Source organism: Nuphar pumila, chromosome 15, assembly GCF_984573655.1.
Source record: "Nuphar pumila chromosome 15, dmNupPumi1.hap1.1, whole genome shotgun sequence".
NCBI lineage: Eukaryota > Viridiplantae > Streptophyta > Magnoliopsida > Nymphaeales > Nymphaeaceae > Nuphar > Nuphar pumila.
This window is the reverse complement of record NC_143263.1, coordinates 3,208,331-3,231,262: the sequence shown is the minus strand read 5'-3', so window position 1 is coordinate 3,231,262 and position 22,932 is coordinate 3,208,331. Positions and strand designations below refer to the sequence as shown.

Here is a 22,932-nt window from a genome sequence, read left to right as displayed (position 1 = left end):
TCACTCAGTTGCATCAGAGCGCAATCTCTTCTTTCCATGAAGGGGAACACCAAAAAGCTTGACATCATTGTTGGGTTCTTTTTCTAATATAACAGAGTAGTTATTACTGGTCAAGCTGGTGTTCCTTATGGTTTCTTCAAGGGAGGGCCTAAACTCTATGAGTTTGAGCTGGGGCAGTAGTGGAGGGTAGCTTGGTAAATTTGGTGGTGGTGCTGGCTTCACATGGTTCTGCACAAAGTAGATGATGCCATTGTAGAGCTTTCTCACGTGGGTCAACTCTGCCCGCAACAGGGAGTTGGTTTTCCTCAGCCTCTGGTTATCCTCTGTGAGAGATGACAGCAAGTCAGGGTGGTCTTTTGGAATTGAAGACTCCCTTGGGGATGGTGTTGGGGAATCCCACCAGTTTGCTTGACCATCTGAGCTTGGTCTAGGCATTGAGTACAGCAATGGTGACTTTGGATGGTGATGGTGCTGCTGCTGATGAGGGAGCTGAGTTGCTTTCCTTCTGTGAATTTCACAAAGCAAATGCTTCTTTCCTTTCCTAAAAAATTCATTAGCAAACTCCCATCTGTCTGGAACTATCTTCCTGAATCCCTGAAAAGAAGGCAAAAGAATCACATTAGTCTTTCATAGCAGAAGCTGCAGCTAATTTAACTAATGGTGCAAGACATGCAAAGTCAGTGTATTAGGTAAATGGTCAATATCCCATTTTATAAACCATTTTATTGAACAAAAAAAGGTTTTGAGATATCCAGAAGAAGGGTTGGGACATATCTACTAAAGAAAATATATACTTTTTAAAAACTTTTGATCCTGTGTCACAAGAACCAGTAAAAAAATTCCAAATCCATTTGGTGAAGGACCAGTTTTCAATGAAAAACAAATGGAAGAAGGAAAACAAGTAATACTGAAGATATGTAGCCTTTTGAAGCCACTCATTGTTAAAGTGGCACGTGCTATTGGATAGATGCATCAAAGTTACTGAAGCACTTATGATGCAAGAAATGGCAGCCAATATCACTCGGCTTCTCACAAGACATTTATGAAAAAAGCCCATAACATGACTAGCTACTCAAACCCAATCCTGGAACAATTTGTGACTGAAAAGCAAACTGGAAATCTCAATAAAATTTCAAAATATCACAGGCTAAAAAGGAATGAAAAATACATTACAGGAGGAAACCCACAATATGGTAATTTATTCTCATGAAATTCAAATGCAAATCGTTCATTACATGACCAGCATTTGAAGAAATAGTAACTTTTTCATTAAATTAACAAATCAAACGAAAACCATCAAACTTCTTTTATGATCTAGATAAGCTCCTGCAGTGGCACTAGTAACTATTTAACCAACACATTAGTAGCAAAAAAATAAATAAAGGACATTTTCGCAAACTATGGACAAAGGAATCAGTCATCCATTTTTTATGTTAATCCACTCCAGACATCCAAAGCAGAAAAGAAGGAAAAAAAAGAGAAAAAAGAAAGAAAAACAGAAAGTCATTCACAAAGTATCAACAGGATAGGAAATAATTTGATTTCTTACATATGTGTTGAGCTGTCTAACAAAACTTGAAAAGTTGTTGTGCTTGAAGTAGCTGGGAAGCAAGTCTCTTGCAAATTCAGGTAGCCTCCAGACAACAAAAGTTGATCCATCCTCACCCCATGATACAATGTCATCAGTAGAGGGATCATCAACAAGTTGGCAAGTTTTTATGAGAAAGGGTGCTGGAACTGGTTGGTTTGACTCCATTGTCACAAGCATCCCTTCACAGTTGCTCACCAAAACACCCATAGATAGCCAAACTCACACATTCACCTCTCAGGCTCTCACCTCTACTTTCCCCAACAATAAAAGCTCTCTCTCTCTCTCTCTCTCTCTCTCTCTCTCTCTCTCTCTCTCTCTCTCTCTCTCTCTCTCTCAACTATCATGCTCAAAGTTCATATACTCAATACTCTCTCTCTCTCTCTCCAATTTTTAAACCGTTGGATTGTGGCCAGCATGTGTTTGCTTGCGACAAGATTGTGAAAGGAAAACCTTTTTTCACTTAAATTACTAAAATGCCATCGACCATAAAACACTGCTGGATCCCTGCGGCATGGTTCATCCAGGCACTGTAATGAAGCATCATTTGTTGCAGGCATTCCACTGAAGACTAGCTCTTTCATTATACCACATTTGACAATTTGGAAGTTGATAAAATGCTCTTGCACCTTTATCTAGCATGAACCAGCAAGATGGCCATGGTGCATTGAGTATATATAGCTCCTATCATGCTGGAACCAACACAATATAAGTTGATGGCCTCTACTTTTGAGCACCACTGTGATGCTTCATCACAACTTCAATGCTCATGTCTGAAGAACAGAACCCCTTCCTATCTAAAAACTAAAAAGTTATAGTGTGTGTGTTTTCACCCATACCTTGAGCAATTTTCTGCTATAAAGTGACATTGTTTATACTATACAACCTTCTGAAACAGTAGTTCATCTTGCTTACATATGCACTACACATTTTTTGACAGAAACACAACCATTAAACTCATGTTGCCTTAGTTTTTCTGACAAGCCTTAGTTTTACTGACATGATTTGATGGCACCAAAATTCACAATTTACTCTGTGTTTTTCCTCCCCCCACTAATAGTAGCACTAAAGACCTAAACTGTACAGACTTATGTCATTCATGGTTCAGAATCTTGGTAAAGAAATATGATGACAGGAGGACCATGCTTATGTGCTTGGAATGAGCTCATAAATGCCGACACTAGGAATCCTTATGGTCCACATTTATTATTTTCATGTTGGTCATGTTCCGATCCATAAATGTGGTTCTTTTCACAACCTTTTTTTTTTTTTTTTTTTGGGGGGGGGGGGGGGGAGCTAATATACATATAGTCGCCTAATGCATGGTAAATTTATATTTAGTCACCTAAAGTTTAAATATTTAAGATAAACATCTAACTTTTAAAAAATCGCTCAATAAATGATCATCTGAGTTGCACCTAACTTTAGCTAACTTTTGAAAATGATAATTTAAACCTTTTTTCTTTAAATTATTGAATTAATGTCAGTTTTGTAGTTCTACTTTCATAGCTACACTTAAGGGTAAATAAGCAATTTCAAAGAAAAAAGCAACTCAAGGGGATTTAAACGGGTCCAAATCTGGTCAGATATCGAGGCATTATTGAGTCCAACCTAATCAAACTCCAATTCAGTTTTGGAGTCGGATGGGAATCATGGGATCAGATAAATCTGAATCTAGATCCGGTTAGCTTAAAATCTAACATTTACACGTATTCAGATTTAGACTCCCATTTGAATGCAAATATCACTACATAATCCCGATCCAATTATTAATCTAATCAACTTTGAGTATCGAATCTGACTAAATGGATTGGAATTCGACTCGGATAATATTGGATTACATCTGATCGTAACCAGCTGAAATCTAGCAGTCATGTGACCAATTTCTTAAAAAAGTTAAGCGCCTATCTAAAAAATTTGAAACTTGAAGCGGCTAAACATAAATTCTTCATACATTAGGGGCTTATATGTAAAATTACGCTTTTTTTTTAAGAATTCCTTCCAGTGTTGGACCATCCACCTTTAGGATTGAGACTCAAAAATTCTAGAGGCTCATACATGATGTATGCGAGGGGACCATTCATGCATGAAAAGTATCCTTGTGAAATACTGTGAGCATATTGGCCATTTTGGAGCATTCTAGGGCTTTCATATCATGGTAAGAATGTGCATGTTATTTGGTGATTTCAATGTGCACCCGTGATTGAGAAAGAGGGGAATGGAGGAATAATTTACTTTGGTTACTGCTACCATGCTGTTCTCTGTGAACCTAATTTTTTTTAAGTTCTATATTTGATGTTGGACTACGTGATGAGATTTAAAGGCTTGCTTTTCATTTTTTATGAATAAATATTGAAACCGAACGACAGACATCCCTTCTTTCTTTGTTTTCTTTTCTAAAGGCACTTTTGTGTTCACCTCGTTTACTGTAGTCAAAGAGACTATATGATAAGAAAATTACAAAAGATTTTTCTTCAATATATTAGCGAATAGCACAAAAGGGCTTGCACTTTTGTAGGTAATAGGGGTTTTCACTTTTGGGTTTGGAATTCCCAAGGCTTTAAAATAGGACTAGCTTCCAAGTTCCTTTTTCTTCTTTCTTGTTTTTTGTTCGACTCTTTCCTCTATATGAGATTGGCAGAGGTTCAATGTTTTGGACTTGGAGGGAAGAGGGGGAAAAGGCAAAGGCGTTGAGCATATAGAGACAAGCAAGAGTGTGCATTTCCTCTATTAAAACAAATCACAGCTGTCAAACAGGCCGAGCTCAGGCTATTCGGGCTCCGCTTGTTAAGGTGAACCGTGAGCTCATCACAGTCCGAGCCGAGCCCAAGCTCATTACAGGCCGACCTCTGCGAGTCGATCATGAGCCAGCTCATTTCCAATAGAAAAGTTTGTTTTTTGAAGTGTTTTTCATAATTTGTTAATATACATCTATTATATAATACATGTATAGCGCATGCACACACACACACACATATATATATATATATATATGAAAACTGATTGTGTTGTTCTCTAAAAATGGCGTGTTCTCGCAAAAGCCCACAAATATTCCAAAAATTCTCCGCATGTCCAAATTCATATCATTCACAACATATTTGTGCGAACGTCATAAAGTTTACATGCAAATATCAAGAGGTTTGAAACATATTTGTGTGAATGTCAAGATGTTCGCAACATATTTGTGCGAACGTCAGGTGGTTCACAACATATTTGTAAGAACTTCAAGAAATCTGCATAAATATGTTACAAAGTGCAAAATGACCATAAATAAGTCGGGAATTAATGTTTTTGGACATGAAGAGAATTTTGGCATATTTGTAGGTTCTTGCGAAAACGAGCCATTTTTAGAGGATAGTACGTCATTATATATACACACACATAACTTCCCCCATGGGCGTTGAGGTTCCCTCATCTTTGTTACTTTGGACTTCCATGTCAATTTTAAAGTTCATGGCTACTTAGGGGTATGTTTGATGGCTTGTCCAAGGTAGGATGAAATAATAAAAAAGAAACAGAGCATTGGTTCTGTTCGTTCTGTAACAACTGTTCTAAGTTCAATGTTTGTTTGAACCGTACTCAAATGCTATGTTTCAATTGTCCATTGTTTGATGACGTTGTACCCCCAGGTCGGATTGCTCGGTTTGGTTCTCTACGTGCAGGTATCATTTTTCTGGCAAGCGTGTCACTGACAGTGGGCATCAACTACGGGCAGGTGGTGAACAACCTCCGTTGTCGGACCGAGTGGCGGGGCTGCTCCAATCCATCAACATTACGAAGGTGAAGCTCTATGGCTCCGATCCGAGAGTCCTCCGTGCCTTCCACGGCACCGGCGTCGAGTTCGTCGTCACAATCCCGAACGAGTGTGTCAAAAAGATGGCAGATCTGGCAACGACCCTTGCCTGGGTCAAAGAGAACATCCAGCAGTACGTTCCAGCAAGCCGGGTCGGTTACATAACCATCAGGAATGAGGTGCTCACCGAAAACAACTCGTCGTTGGTCGGGTGCCTCGTTCTGGCGATGCAGAACGTTTACACCACTCTACAAACCCTAGGGTTGAGGGATAAGGTGGAGGTGACGACGGCGCACTCGCTCGCCGTCCTGAAATCATCCGACCCGCCGTCGAGCGGCCGATTCCAACGAGATCTCGTTGGACCGGTTCGGTCTCTGCTAGGGTTCCACCGGCGGACCGGATCGCCGTTCCTGGTCAATGCCTACCCGTTCTTCGCCTACATGTCAAACCCGAAGCACATCTCCCTCGACTACGTCCTTTTTCAGGAGAACGTCAGAATCTTGGACCCCGACACCGGGCTTCACTACGATAACATGTTGTTCGCCCAAATCGACATCGTGTACGCCGCACTAGAGGCAGAGGGGAAGGGGAATTTGAGGGTAAAGGTGTCGGAGACGGGGTGGCCGTCGAAAGGGGACCCGCAGGAGATCGGCGCTTCGCTGGAGAACGCCTGGACGTACAACAGGAACCTGATGAGGATTGTGGCAGAGCAAAGGGGGACGCCGAAGCGGCCAGACGTGGGGCTGGAGGTGTACGTGTTCGCCTTGTTCAATGAGAACCTGAAGCCCAGGGCGACGTTGGAGAAGAACTACGGGCTCTTCAAGTCCGACGGGACGCCGACGTATGCCGTCGAGTTTGACTCCGCTAGGCTTGGCCCGCCGTCGGGCGATGGAAGAGGAGGCGTAGATGGTGAAGGAGAACTCGGGATCCGATAGGAACGAAGAGGTCGTGGGCACGCCCGTCGAGCAATTTTCGTTCCTTTCATTCTTGTTATTTTTGTAACAGGGGGAGGGTGGAACAAAAATAGCATACTTATAAGAACGTTGTGGACGCGCAGAACGTCGTCCTCTGCGTCCAACGTTTGTCAAAAATCGCCATTCTTAGCATAATTTTCGTCCAAATCACGCTGAGAACAACGCATCAAATGTACCCGTGCAAATGGAACAGATTAATTTTGATCTTGGATCTGAATCTGATACATTATTCCAGTATTTGGATCTTAAATTATGATCAGAATGCATTTTTGATTGGATTTGGATTTACATGTTCAGAATTCTTTTTATTTGGATTGAAACTCAGATGCGTATCAGCAATTTCTGCCGGTTCAGATCTGATTATTGTGTTTTCTGCACATAAAAACTTTATTTTTACCCTCTTCTTATTTGATCCAAATTCAAGTCTGCTATATCTTCACATCAGATCTGTTGTGTTCGGAGAGTTCATGATCTCCAGTGTTTCTACTGGTCCCATGCATCGCTAAGTTCATGAACTGTACTCCAGCAAACACGCGCTAGACTGTCCAAAACCAAGCCTGCTAGGTAAGTGTACAGTTGCTCCAGAAATTGTCCTGAATTCAGCGTCTAACAATAAACCAATTTATATATACTTAGCCAATACCAGTTCATTTACACATTGTTGAAAAAATGAGGATAGTATGGATATTAATAGCAAGAGTCCAATTAAACTGCCCACAAGGGCTCCACTCATCTGGTAGCAGGGGCGGCTCAAGAGAAGTTGAGGCCCTAGGCATATTTCATTGGAGGCCCATTTTTCTCCATTTTTTTTTCATTGCCATGTTTCATTGGAGGCCCTCGGCATGTGAAATACAAGCCTTATATTTTTTTCATTTGAGGCCCTAGGCAGTGGCCTCAAATATCAAAGAGGCCAGCCGGCCCTGTCTGGTCGGGGAACTTGTGAATGTCACCAAGTTGACGGACTGTCACAAGTTCAAAACTCACAAAGCTGGGTGTACTCCCCAGTGGGCAGGGGGACCTCAAGGGTTTTACCAACTGAAGGTGTGAGCCAACGTGCTGTTGGTGGTGAGGGTTTTTCTTTTGGATTATCCAAAAAAGTGGGTCCAAATAAACTCATCTTATAAACACACACACTCTCTCTCTCTCTCTCATATACACTAATATCACATTTATATTGAACAATTAGAATATAACAGACAAGCAGATAAAGCTAAATACCTATTGGCAGAAACACAGCTCCTAACCATAGAGCCATTGTCCTTTGGAAAGAAACTAGGACAGAAAAATCCGAATGGAATCGGTTCTAGAAACTTGAGTCCCAATCAAGTATTCTAAATTTGATAAACAAATAACTAAAGGACAATGTGTCATATAGAGAACAATTCCCCACATAAAAGCACAACATTCATGCATGGAAGGTCCCCACTTCCCCTTTCCAGTATAGTATATTCATGAAGCATGTGACATGTTTCCCCATAGAACCTTCTACAATTCCAATGCTATTTAAAATTGCTCTTTTCCTCTAAGACCAATTTTTATGTGATGCTGAAAGATACCCACTACTCACTATCAAAAGCAGCAACAAGCCCCAAAGGCTAGTGCAGTTTGCAATGGAGCACATGGTATCTTGAAGCAATCAGACTCTTTTTGATCTTTTTCTTCGATCTCTCTCTTTTTGAGGTGTTCTGTTCCTTCAGACAGGAAGCAAGTTGCACCTTTTGTCATTTAGCACTGAGGAATTATTTGAGGATAATGTTGTATTACGAAGCACTACGTATAATGAGTTGGATCGATCTAATCTTTCACTAAAGTACTGTTTCATCCCATATCTTAATGTGGCCCCACCAAGAGGAAAAGCCAGATTATTTTGGGGGGAATGCATAAGATGTGGGACACAAATTTCTGAACTAACAGTCCTGATGTGACATCACATACACCACATATGCAACTTGAAGGCTTGAAGCTTTATGGAAATCAAGATCTTTATATTTATATCTAGGGAATATGATGATATACAAGTCTTATGAATAAGAAGATAAAAATGAAGAAAAAGCTTATATATGCATGCAGGTTTAATGATTGCCTAGTTTAAACTTAAGGGCTTCTTTTTGTTTTTGTTTTTGTTTTCTTAAGATCATACTAATATCTATGGCCCCAATCAAGCACTTATTGTCCTTGATTGTTTGCCAATATTATAAGTAACAAGGCCTTTGGTTTGGACAGAAAACTAATGTTCAGATGGACATCCATCTATGGGTATTGCATAAATTCACTTGCACAGCATTTTCAAGTGATCCCTATTCTGTGAGATCTGCCTCATGCATGCATAAGTGAGAACATAGATCATGTTCACATAGCACATCTATTCTTGACAAAGTGATTAATTTAGGCATTCGATTATAGATGGAACGTAAAATAATTGATTAGATGAACAATTCATCCTTCATTGATTTGCTTAGTGATTAAATGAACTTCAACTATCATAAGATCTCTCTCTCTCTCTCTCAAAAATAAAAGTGGAAGAGAAAAGCTAAACTAAAGCGGCCACTTGCTCACATTCCGAGGTCAATGTACCGCAAAGTGCCTAGAAAAGTACTGTAAGTAAAGAAGGGACACGAGATGCTTTGCAGTCATATAAGATAATCAAATAATCATTTGCTTTCCCTTTTGTGACCAAGTGCTCTAGACTGTAGAATTTCTACTGAAAATCAATATGTAGGCGGATCTTCAAAATCTTTGTGCATTAGACCGCATCACATAATGCATTGGTGATATATATATATATATATATATATATATATATATATATATATATATATATATATATATATATATATATATATATATATGATAGAGAGATAGAGATTGGTTCCACCTACCTGGGGAAGACGGTGTGGACTATTTTATTTTTTTATTTGTTGTATTTTTTAATTATTTTTTTTGGAATATGACCTTACTGACACATGTGCATGGTTTACTCAGTAAAAATCAGTTTTTAAATCATTAATTAAGATATGTGAATTAGTTTTTATAAGGCCTCAAAAATCAACAGCCTAAATTTTCATAAATTTCAAAGCTCATAAATCACATTTTTCATTGAAAATACACAATCTAACAGCCAATTCCTATCAAATAAATATGCAAAACATAGCTTGGATTATTGAAAATCAGCACTGTCTACAGTTTATGAACTATAGGAGGAACCAATTTCTCTCTCTCTCTCTCTCTCTCTCTCTCTCTCTATATATATATATATATATATATATATATATATATATATATATATATATATATAGAGAGAGAGAGAGAGAGAGACGTGAGTAAAACAAATTCTATAAATTCCTACTCAGTGCATGTGTGTGTACAGAAAAGCATAGGTAGCTGAGAATACATGCATGACAGATTTATTTGATTAGCAAATAGCAAGCAAGAGAGTCCATGCATGGTGAACTCTTTATGCAATAATGCACATTCCGCGTGTATCTTAGCAAAACTCAGAGGGAGATCACGTTGGTGATGATGCCTATGGCATGAGGACACATGTTGGACGCTTGTGTTTCATCCCCATGTGGGCGGCCACTAATTCAAACCATGAAAATTTGGACCATGGCATCATGATTAGCATCACGTGAGCTCTAGCGCTCTTTCTTAGCTGCAAAGAATCTCTCTCTCACGAGTCACAAGCCTTTTCACGTGGTTGTTCCCACTACAATTTAACAAGATGTGACGGATGTTCCATTATTAGATTAGAACTATTTAGTTCAAAAATATAAGAAAAATTGGATTTTCGATGGCATTTAGGGCTTGTTTGGAAGCCAAAAAGACACATGGAAAGTGACGCAAAATAAAAAATCCTTATAGTTTTTTAACCTTTTCAAATGAGAGAAAATATCTCTAAGAGAGGTTTTTTAATTTTGATTTGATAGGAAACATTCCTTCACTAGAGAGAGGGAGAAATGTTTCCTAAAACAAAAAAAAAAAGTGAAGTTCACTCCCCCACATATCACCACCATGTCACCATTACTACCACGGTACCACCATCCATCTCACCACCACCCACCTCTCTAAAATTAAATCGCTCTTCCCATGATGATGATTTTCACTATCTATCTCACCATTACCACTCACCATCACCCACCTCACTAATTAAAATGGCATCGAAAAAGCTTCACCACCACCACCATCAACGATGATTATTCACCATCCACCTTCCAAAAAACCATTATCTCCATCATCAATCACCACCATCCATCTCATCATCACCTACCTTTCGGAAAACCATGCTAGAGAAGCTCCACCACCAGCCCCTCCTCCTCTCTCTTGTTTTTTTTTTAAGATTTTTCATTTTATTTTTCTCATGCTACCCAAATAAGTAAAAAAAAAATTATTTAAAATTTTTTATCATATCAAAACTTCTCATAGACAAAATTTCCTTTTTTCCTATGAGAGTTTTCCTTGCTTTCAAACATGCCCTTAGTATTATGCTTGGTTAGTGGAATTCCATGTACGCTTTCTTTGAAAAAAGAAAGAAAGAACATTGATGTACATTGATTTGCTGGCTATAAGGTGGCATTTGTTTCATGCCCTTTCCTATGAAAGATACTTACTTTCATTAAAAAATATGGCCTTTTTCTTATAAAAAATGAAATGAATTATCTGAAATATATAGGAGGACCCACATAATAAATGCACTTTTCCTCTAAAATTGTTTTTTTCAAAAGAAAAAGGCTTCTCGTTAAGTGGGAGTAGTGAACTTCTTGATTGATTGCCTTGAGGACGATCTCACATAGAGATAGTTTACAACTTGCAAAACCTCTAAACTTAGCAAGAAGGGATTGCCAAAGCTAAAATCAAGGAATAAAATTAGAAAAAATATTCTAACAACAAATGAGCTAACAACACATGTTTTTTACACCCAATACAACTTTTACACACACTAGATGATAACTTTTTAATATGGTAGTTCTTAATACTCCCTCTCAAGTTGGTGCATAAGGATCCATCATGCCCAAATTTTTTTTGAATTTATAACCTGAAGAAACCTCACCCGACACAAAGACCTGATTGTGTTGACTCAGCTTGCCACACCTACGGTCGTCATGCTGACAGCATAAAACTTTGAGGCTAGGGCCCTTGCCGCCGAGGCATATGCTACATGTTAGCTTACTGGTGTAAGTTTTATGAAATAGATTTTTAAAATAATATTTTTGATGAAAATGTTTTATGCAAGCAAAACACCAAATAATAGAAACTGGCTCGCACGAGTGGTGGAGCCATGTCAATCTCAGGGAATGTGAGAAAGTACTTTGTATTCCACAAAAGCTAAACTACTTTTTATTGCCTTAAAAATAAAAATAATTAATTAAATAAATGAGAGTGCAAACCTCTGCGGAGGGCTTAAAAAAACAAAAATAATAATGAGTGGACTTATTACAAACCCAATTGAATTAATTAAATAAAATACAAACCCAATTGAATTAATTAAATAAAATAAACTCTAAGCTAAAAATAAAACAAAAGGGTCTGCAATGTTCGAGCTTATAGTTATGAAAGATGGGAAACATCATCTGATTATGCACATAAGAACTACCACTATTCCTATTAGTCATGGTGTGCTTAATCTTTCAAATACCTTTCTTGCTCTTAATATCCATTGTAATCTTATGTATGTCTCCCAATTAATAGACCAAACCAAATCTCGTGTTGTCTTTTCTCCTCTTTTTGTTTCTATGAAGGACCCTTTTATGAAGGAGATCCTCACTGAGGGAGAAAGAAAGGAAAATATTTATGTCATGCATGAAGCTCAAAAGAGTTTGAGTTGCAGTTTGTCTGCCTTTGTTTCTGAAGTCGTTGAAGTCAATAAAGAAGCTCAACTATGGCATCATAGGCTTGGTCATTGTAATTCCAGTTTCATTCAAGTTTTATATAATAAAGGTCTTATCTCTTTGCGAGATAAAGTCCCAACAGTGTCTCCTATGTATTCAAACGATCTTATGTGTAAGAGTCATGAATTATCTTTTGAGTTATCTAATAAAAGAGCTTCATTTTCTTTTGAATAAATTCATTCTGATGTGTGAAGATCAAATCATGTCTTATCTATGTTTAAGTTTAAATTCGATGTGATTCTTGTTGATGATTTCACCAAATACACTTGGATATATTTCTTGAAGCATAAAGATGAGGTATTTCAAGTGTTTCAAAGGTTCAAAAACTATGTTGAGACCCAATTTTATCGAAAAATCCTTAGTTTTCATAGTGACAATGGTGGTGAATATGTATCTATAGCTTTTACTAACTATTTACTCGAGAATGATATATTACGAGAGATGTTTTGCTCAAAAACCTTCTAACAAAATGGAGGGGCTGAAAAGAAACATCGACACAGTAAAGATAATGTTGACTATGTTGATGGATTCTAAAGTTAGAAAAGATTTTTGGACTAAGGCTTTTCATACGATAGTGTACTGCATGAATCACATGCCTCTCTCCAATTTTAGGGGAGAAAGTCCATTTTCATTGCTCCATGAGAAATATCTAGATTATTCTATCATGCAAGCTTTTGGGAGTAAGTGTTTTGTGCATATTCATGCATCATTACGAAATAAGCTTTATCCTAAGGCCCAAGAGTGTCAGTTTGTAGGTTATGGTGATGAGTTTTGGAGATATAGATGTTTTAATCCTAATACTCAAAAGTTGGTGATTTCCAGACATGTTTTTTTTTTTTCATGAATGTGATTATGTATCAAGTATTGATGCAGAAAATCATGTCAAAAAGGAAGATTTTAAATTATTTTGGCCCATTATTATGTCTTCAGCAGGAGAAATTACAACCAGCTCAAATGAAAAGGGAATATTGAATCAGCTAAGATCCAATCAACTGACTCTAATAAATCTACCCAGCCAATTTCAAGCTATAAACCTGAACCTGTTTTTCGGTTCTACCCTCAAATATATGCTCAAAGAAAAGCAACTTGTGTTCAAGCAAGAGATATTATTCCAACAACACTGCCATTGTCACCAATAGAATGCAACATGCAGCCACCACCAATTGAATGTCACTTACAACCATTAAGTAATATTTCTTCTTTAAAATTAGGTCCCAATGATGTAGTTATGAGTGACTCTTCACCTGAAACAAATGTGCCTTCGTGGATCCAGCCTAGAGCATCCACGAGAGCAAGACATCCTCCACAATGATGGGTTTTTTATAGTGATTTTATAAAAGACTTTCAACTTTTTTCTGTAAGTTTGTTTCAAGAAAAGGAATCTAAATTTTATCATGAGGCATGTCAGAGTCAACATTAAGTTAAGAGGCTATGAATGAAGAGATTTTAGCCTTGCATGAATGTGACACTTGAGATGTGGTTTTAAGACTTTCCTAAAAGAATGTTGTAGGGTGTTGTTGGGCATATAAAATTAAGTATAAAAGTGATGGGAGCATAGAACGTTACAAAGCACGTTTGGTAGCAAAAAGATATACTCAAGAGCATGGACTTGACTTTGATGAGACATTCAGCCCTGTGATGCGCATGAGAACTATTCAGGTAGTTCTCTCTCGTGCAATTACTTATGGTTGAGAGCTAAGTCAGTTGAACGTGAAAAATGCTTTTCTTCATGGGGTGCTTCATAAAGAGGTTTACATGGGGCATCCACCAAGATATACAGAAGGTGATCCTCAAATTCCAGTCCTTAGATTGAAGAAATCTTTAGGCTTCACGTCCATGGTTTGAGACTTTTAGTAGTGCCTTATGCAATCTTGGTTTCATAAAAATTTAGTGTGACTACTCATTGTTTCTCCACTGTGACAAGAATCATATCAGTGTGATATTGGTATATGTAGATGATATTATCATCACGAACAATGGCATTTTTTGGATTACAGAGCTAAAGAGAATCATCAATTCCAAGTTTCATATGAAAGAGCTAGGAAACCTCAGATATTTCTTGGGTGTTGATGTTGACAGGAGTCATAAGTCTATAAATCTCACAAATCACATGTATGCTCTTGATCTTTTTAACAGGTTTGGTATGTTAGACTTCATGCATATGTTCATGTTTGTAGTAGTGAACACTAAGTTGACGATGAGTGAGATTCATGATGAGGTTTTTGGCTAGCCATAGGTTTTTCATAGTCTAGTTGAAGCATTGCAGTATTTCACTTTTACCCATTCAAACTTGGGTTTTGCTATAAACCAAGTCTCTCAATTCATGCATGAACCCAGGAAGAGTCAAATCGAGGCAGCCAAAAGAATATTAAGGCATATTAAAGGGACCATCATGGATATATTATTGTATATAGAATATTCAAATAAGAGTGCATGTATTTCTCTAGTTGTACATGCATACTCAAATGTTGACTCGGCAGGAGACCCCGTGACCTGACGTTATGTGACAAGATATAGAGTATTTCTTGGGAATCACCTTGTATCATGAGCTAGTCCTAAGTAGCGAACCATAGCAAGATCAAGTACCGAGACAGAGTCCAAGGTTATGGCAGCTGTTACTGTGGAAGTTTTATGGATACACCATCTCCTTTCTTCGATGCATCAACTCATCACTAGGTCCCTGCCATTGACATTGCTTCCAATCCGGTTCAACATAGGAAGATGAAGCATGTTGAGTTAGATCAACATTTTATAAGGGATAAAGTTGAAAGTAAAAAAATTTAGCCCCTTTTTATTAAAGGTGAAGAGCAAGCACCAGATCTTTTCATTAAACCCTTGACGTGTGCAGGGCATTGGTTCTTTAAAAACAAACTATTCCTGGTCTTGAGTAACCCATGTACAGTTTGAGGGGGCATGTTAATAATAGATGTTCAGGAAAATTTTTGTCATTAATTTGTATTTTAATATATTTGTAAATCTCTCTTATGTACAGGGGTATTTTCATACCCAGAATTTATTATATATCATTGGGTGTGACCTAGAAGGAAGTCACAACCACTTACAGCCTCTCTCTCTCTCTCTCTTTCATGTGAGACATCTGGTTATGACCTCTTCAATTCATGTCAGGGACAAGGCGTGAAGTGATGTTGAGATGATAGTTACATTGAGTAACTGATGAAAGATGGGATTATTTTCTTGTCTGTCCATTTTCTCATCTTCCATGCCTTAAATTTATTAGTCATGTGGTGTGTCTGGCATGCTTGGCTCCATTGAAGGGTCTCCACATGACAAGAGTGGCAGAATATTGTTTATTTGGACATTAAATGGATTACCTTCATCAAATATTTTCATTCTAGCAGCTACTGATTTTTCCAGCTTTCTTCCAACTATAACATTTATAAATGAAATTAAGAAAATCCATTGATTGGGTCCTCTCTCCATTAATTAAACAACCAACACTTTGAAAGATTTATAGGCTGGGAATGGATATATGGGAAACTGCAGAAGAAAGAGAGGCAAGTAGAAGAGTGGTTCTTCTTGTCCACTTGATTCTCCTTTGCACCTGTTATGGTTAAAAAACTTGTACCTTATTGTTCGTTAAGAGCAAAAAATTATCTACTTCATAGCTACATGAACAAGAAGAGGTTATGTTCATTTTTGTATACTCATTGAAGTAATAGGAAGTGGGACATCTCAGTCCTCTTTTCTTAAATATCAAGGACAAAAGGGAAAATGCTTTCATGTAGCAGACATCCACCATCAGTTTGCAATGCAAATTTAGTTGACCTCAAATGTTTCCATTGCCACATAATTAGTGAGAGATTAACTACTTGTAGTGAATAGCTTTTGATTCTGGACACTGATGTCTTTTATCGATGGTGTTATTTGGCCAACTTCTCCAAATCCACCTTCTGTTTTGGAATGGGTAGTGAGGAGGGGCTTGCTCCATTGACCTTGTTGAAAAAAAGGTGAATCCAAAATGGATGACCCACAAATGTCTTTTCTTTATGAAAAAGTGCCTCTTTTCACATGCCTTTTCAATTTGGTTGACTTGGCCAGAACTTCAACAAAGTTGGTTGTCATTGCAACTAGCTATTGTCTTTGGAAATTGATATTTGGCTTTGCCATTGGCTTGCTGTTAGAGTAAAATGAAAGTCAACTAGTGCCTTATTCTATTGTATCTTCCATGACTATATTTAAGTAGGGAGCAATTATTATTATTATTATTAAAATTGTTGTTGTTTCCGCTAGGAGGGTTTTAGGGTTTGTTTAGAGGCATGACTATATAGATGAAAGAGGCCATTACACTGAAACCACGGGGGCTATTAAATTATCTCCAAGTAGATTAGGCAGAACTTCCAACCTTCACTAATTCTTGTCTTACCTTTGACTTCAAATGGTTTTGCAGCTTGCAGAATGGTTGGAAGCAAACAACACCACAACCTTCACTGAGCGAGACTATGCTTCTCGTGTAGATTTGATTGCCAAAGCTCATGGCATTCATGATGTTGAAGCTTATATGAAGAAAATTCCACCAATCATACAGACTCGAGTAGTTTACAAAACCCTCTTAGCCAACTGCATTTCTAGGAACAACTTCAAGAAAGTTGAACAATTGTTTAATAGGATGAGAGACAAAGGCTTCCCCTTGAACGCATTTTCATGTAACCAACTATTTGTGTTGTATAAGAGACATGGCAAGAGGAAGACTGCAGATGTTCTACTGATGATGGAGAAAGAAAATGTCAAGCCCGCACTTTCCACTTACAAGATCTTGATTGATGCCAAAGGCTGCGTTGGTGATTATGAGGGGATGGAGCAGGTGATAGAGAATATGAAGTTTGAGGGGATAGAACCTGATATTTATATCCAAGCATTGATAGCTAGCTACTACATCAAGGGATAATTCAAAGAGAAGGCAAAGGCAATCTTGAAGGAAATGGAAGGAGGTAAGTCAAAAGTTAATCGAGCTGCATGCAAAAATTTACTTCCCCTATATTCTTCTCTGGGTAAAACTGATGTTGTTATCCAAATTTGGAATCTCTGTGAGCCAAATCTGCAATCGGTGGAGTCTATTGCTGCCATTGAAGCATGGGGGAATCTGGGTAAGATAAAGAATGCAGAGGCACCGTTCCAGAAGATGATCAAGCCTGGAAGGAAGCTCACCCAAAAACTTTACAGTATATTGATGATATAGTGATTTACGAGTTAACTCTGTAGTGATTTACGAGTTAACTCTTCAGCGACTATAGTGATTTACGAGTTAACTCTATAGCGATTTACAAGTTAACTCTGTAGCGATTTACAGATAATGAGACAATTTAACGTAGTTCGGCTATGAAATCCTACGTCTACGAGACAACCCACACCCTCATATATTTCTCATATCATTCTATGGTTGAAGCCACACATATAAATACATGACGATCACCAATCGGATAACCATAAGCGGTTATTAAATCCAGTATTCTTGCTGGATTAGTTACAACAAGAAAGGAAGTTGGTTAAAGATGCCAACAACTCCAGATCTGCATCATATCTAAGAAGATAGGAAGGTGCAGGAACTGATTTTAAATGATCCTTATCTCAACACTCCCCCTCAAGTGGGGTGTGGATATTGAAACATCCCCACTTGTTGAGAGTATTTTTTAATTGAGCACTAGTAGTTTTTTTTGTGAGTATGTCTGCAAGTTGATCACTGCTTCTAGTGAAAGGCAGACTAATATCTCCCTTTTGAACCTTTTCTCTGATGTAATGACAATCTATCTCAATGTATTTAGTTCTTTTGTGAAATATTGGATTTATGGCGATGTGAATAGCAGCTTTGTTGTCACAGTTCATCTTCATAGGTTTGTCAATTGTCACACCTATTTCCCCAAGAACGGATTTTATCCAGATCATCTCGTAGGTTGTAGTGGCCATAGCTCTATATTGTGCTTCAACACTGGATCTAGACACAGTATTTTGCTTCTTGCTTTTCCATAAAACCAAGTTACCTCCAACAAACACACAGTAGCCAATAGTCGATTTCCTATCTTCACTTCTAGCCCAATCTGCATCAGAATATCCTTCAACACTAATATGTCCATTCCTAGTATAAACCAATCCCTGACCTGGATTTTTCTTTATATATCTAAGAATACGTTCAGCAGCCTTTACATGGCATGATTTTGGAGAATGCATATGATTGCTTATGGAACTGACTGCATATGAGATATCTGGCCTGGTGACAGTGAGGTATATAAGGCGTCCCACTAACCTTTGGAATTTTTCAATCTCTTTAGGAGGAAGAACTTTTCATTAGAATCCAATTTGTTATATGATTCTATGGGGGTGTCAATAGGTTTAGCTCCAAGTTTGCCTGAATCTTTAAGGAGGTCTAAGGCATACTTTCTTTGACTTAGAAAAATTCCCTTTTTTGAGTGAGCAACTTCAATTCCCAAAAAATACCGAAGCTGCCTGAGATCCTTGATATCAAAAGTTTTATGTAGATGTGCATTGATCTTAGAGATTTCAAGATCATCATTGCCAGTAATGATAATATCATCTACATAAATAAGGACGATAGTAATTTTTCCCTGAGAATGAAGCACAAATAAGGAATTATCAACTATGCATTTCTTAAAACTTCTTTCTTCTAAAGCCTGACTTAGTTCTAAGTACCATGCTCTGGGCGATTGTTTTAGGCCATAAAGGGATTTCTGGAGATGGCAAACTAAATTAGGATTACCTTCTTGAGGATGGCCAGGTGTCAAGTGCATGTAAACTTCTTCTTCGAGGTCTCCTTGAAGAAATACGTTTTTGACATCCAAGTGATATAATTTTCAATTGAAATTGCTAGCAAGAGAAAGAATAATTCCGACTGTATTTATCTTTGCCACAGGTGCAAATGTTTCTTCATAATCTATCCCATATGTTTGTGTGAAACCTTTGGCAACAAGGCGAGCTTTAAATCTCTTAAGAGTCCCATCACTTTGATATTTTACCTTATAGATTCAATGACATCCAACTGCCTTTTTTCCTTTTGGGAGTGAACAAATCTCCCACATTTTATTCTTGTGAAGGGCATCTAATTCTTCATTCATAGCTAAAACCCAAGTGAACTCCTTTTTTGCTTCTTGATATGATGCAAGTTCCTTGTATTTGTCAATGGCACTAAGACAGGCTAAATATCTTTTGGACAAGCAGTTATATCCAATGTGGTTTTCTATAGGATGATTCGTGGAGATGTAGGTGACAAAATCATTGAGTCGGCTAGAGGGTCGAGTGAGTCTCCCCGACTTTCTAACATGTGGTAGAGAGGAACTTTCTTCTTCATCTTGCCTCATGATTTCTTCTCTCGTATTTCCCCCATTGGGACCAGTTTGATGTTGTTCAGTCAGAATGATATCACTTAACCAGTCAATGCTAAGAAGAACAGGTTGATTCTCTCCCTGAAAATCATTATCAATCAGCTTAGAAGTAAAGTAAGGTATATCTTCATCAAAATGCACATCACGAGAAACATATAAGTGCTTATTCTGAACATCATAGCACTTGTATCCTTTCTTAGAACTAGAGTATCCAAGAAATAAACATTTAATGGCAAGAGGACTGAGCTTATCATTCTTGGTAGAGACAAAAATGGTGATTTGACGCAAGATCTGGAATATACAAAGCTTTAGAAATATGATCTTTAAAAAAAAATCACCAATTCCTTGGACCCGAATCATATGTCCATTGGCAATGACCACCGGCCCTTTGTTATGAGTCGAGCTCAACTTATTGAGGATAGTTTGAGAACATGACGTGATCTGAAGCTCCACTATCCACTATCCAAACCGAGTTAGACTGAGAGATAGATTTACCTGAGTCGGTGATGTTTGGAACTGTGTGAGTATTGGTAGCAAATGTTATTCCCGCCTTACTATACGTATCAAAAAATTTGGCAAGCTTTTCCATGGTGACTGGAGTGCTTGTAGAATATGGATGGTTGACGATGTTGGCCGACTCTTTAGAGACATGAGTCAACTCTTTTGATTTGTATTTATCGATTTTGTTTGATTTGCCATGGAGAATCCAACATTTTTCCCTAATATGACCTTCTTTACTATAGTAAGTACAATATGGTTGTCTGCTTTTATTTTTTCCAATAGGGTTGGCCCCCTCGTTCTTGGTATTAACATGAAGAACCACTCGATCAGGAGTCTCGATGTTTGTGATGGATGGATCAGCAGGGTTCATAACACGTCTCCTGGCTTCCTCCCTTAGGATAGTGGAGCAAACAATGTCTAGAGGAGGCACGTCTTGGGTCATCAAGATTTGGCTTCGAAGACTCTCAAAATCTGGTCCAAGACCAGCGAGGAATTGGAAAAAAAATCTTGCTCTTTAAGCTTTTGAAGAGTTACTGGATCAGTCACCGTGGGTTTATATGAATCAAGTTCATCCCACATGCTGCACATAGTACACAAATACTCACTGACGGACTGATTTTGTTTTCTGAGATTGCTGATTTCTTGAGAAAGTTGATACATGCGAGCAACATTATATTGTTGTTCATACAGTTCCTTTGCGGTTCTCCAAACCTCTTCAGTCGTGTTTAAGAAAAGGAAGCATTCAACGCTCTTGGGTTCCATAGAATTTAGAAGCCAAGACATAACAAGATCATTGTTGGATTGCCATTCATCGAACTTGATATCTGTGGCTTCAGGTCGTGGCAATTTTCCAGTGATAAATTCGGATTTTCCCTTGCCACTTAGAAACAAGGCGGCAGATTTAGACCAGGACAAGTAATTTTGCCCATTTAACAGAATAGATGTAATTTTCAGATTGGGACTTGCCTGATCTTGAACGAGGATACGTGAGTGGGTGCTATTGTTGTCAGCCATGACGAATGAGGATACGCAATGAAAGCCAAACAGGCTAGAGCTCTGATACCATGTAGCGATTTATGAGTTAACTCTATAGCGATTTACGAGTCAACTCTTCAGCGACTGTAGTGATTTACGAGTTAACTCTACAGTGATTTACAAGTTAACTTTGTAGTTAACTCTATAGCGATTTACGAGTTAACTCTTCAGCGACTGTAGCGATTTACAAGTTCTCTGTAGCGATTTACAGATAATGAGACAGAATTAAAGGTGGTTCGGCTATGAAAGCCTACGTCCACGAGACAACCCACACCCTCATATATTTCTCATATCATTCTATGGCTGAAGCCACACATATAAATACATGATGATCACCAATCGGATAACTATAAGCTGTTATTAAATCCAGTATTCTTGCTGGATTAGTTACAACAAGAAGGGGAGTTAGTTAAAGATGCCAACAACTCCATATCTGCATCATATCTAAGAAGATAGAAAGGTGCGGGAACTGATTTTAAATGATCCTTATCTCAACAGTTGAAGGTTTATGCAAATCACAAACTGTTAGATAAGGGGAAGGATTTGGTGATGCAGATGTTGAATGAAGGCCTCAAGATTGGGCCATGGACATGTCATGCAATTGTGAAGCTCTATGTGCAGTCAGGTGAGGTAGAGAAGGCTGATTCTATGCTACATAAGCTTATGCAGCAAAGACAGTTGAAGCCCCTCTATGCCACGTACATGGCCATCTTGGAGAAATACGCCCTGAAAGGTGACATTCACAATGCTGAGAAAATCTTGGAGAAGTTGAGGCGGGATGGATACCTGGGCAAGGTTGGAATGTATCAGCAGCTTCTCTGGACATACATAAATGCAAAGACACCTGCATATGGAATTAGAGAAAGAATGAAGGTAGACAATATAGTGCCAATGAAAGTAATCGCAGCGCAGCTGGCGCAGGTCGACTGTTTCAAGAAGTCACTGATAGCCGAATTGCTGGAATAAGTTGTGTAGGATTAGCGATTAAGGTGGTTTAAGCGGCCGTTGGGTTCATGGGGAACCTCTGAATTTTTTCTTGTATTTTCTTTTCTTTGTCATAACTGTGAAAACGTGATACTGTTTTCCTTCTTATCTGCGAGGCAGGTTTCAACCGGGGCTACGGTTTGTCCCGAGATCATTAAATTTTGCTTCCTATAAAATGTGTACTCGTTTAAACTAAAGCTGGTTGAATAGTCTTGAAACAATTGAAATGGGTTTTAGAACCTCTCTCTCTCTCTCTCTCTGTTGAAAGGGTTCTATCTTAACTATTAACGGGTGTTGGAAGTTCCGTTCATCTGGTTTCAAAGGTATGTTAAATTCAATTTACGGATGGTGGCTGCAAAATGAATGCTATGTCGCATCTGAGAATAAGCCTCAATTATAGTCCGGTATCGGGGAAGGGTCTTGCAGCCTGTTTTCCAATCTTTTGTTATGGCCGGTTTCCATGTCATCTGAAAAAAGTACACTTATATTGTGCACCTTGGAAGTTTTCTCGCTAAGCCTCTTGAGAATGTAACCTTTTTTTAAATACAAATGGCAGAAGAGAACCGAAGAGGTCTTGGTTTTCAGTCTTATTTGCTGTCTAGACATCTAAACTTGTTTTGCTCATAGCTGTCATTGATTCTCGACTGTGATTCTTCAGCCTATGATTCCTGGTCACAGGTTCACACATGACCAATTTTCACAGCTATGATTCAACTTTCTCATGTTTGTGTTGCTCTATGAAAGTTGTGGTTGCGATTTATTGACGAGAACTTGAAAAAACCCCACTTTCACAGGGCGTTGCAAACCTGCTCCTAATGTC

At 38.2% G+C, this 22,932-nt stretch overlaps 3 pseudogenes; 2 read left to right on the top strand and 1 right to left on the bottom strand.

The window, feature by feature from the left end:
- On the bottom strand, positions 1-1,798 carry LOC149814149 (heat stress transcription factor B-4 pseudogene; annotated as a pseudogene).
- A 3,050-nt stretch (positions 1,799-4,848) lies between these two features.
- On the top strand, positions 4,849-17,146 carry LOC149814148 (glucan endo-1,3-beta-glucosidase 11-like; annotated as a pseudogene).
- Positions 17,147-17,179: 33 nt separating this feature from the next.
- Positions 17,180-22,094, top strand: LOC149814147 (pentatricopeptide repeat-containing protein At1g15480, mitochondrial pseudogene; annotated as a pseudogene).
- Positions 22,095-22,932: the final 838 nt, after the last annotated feature.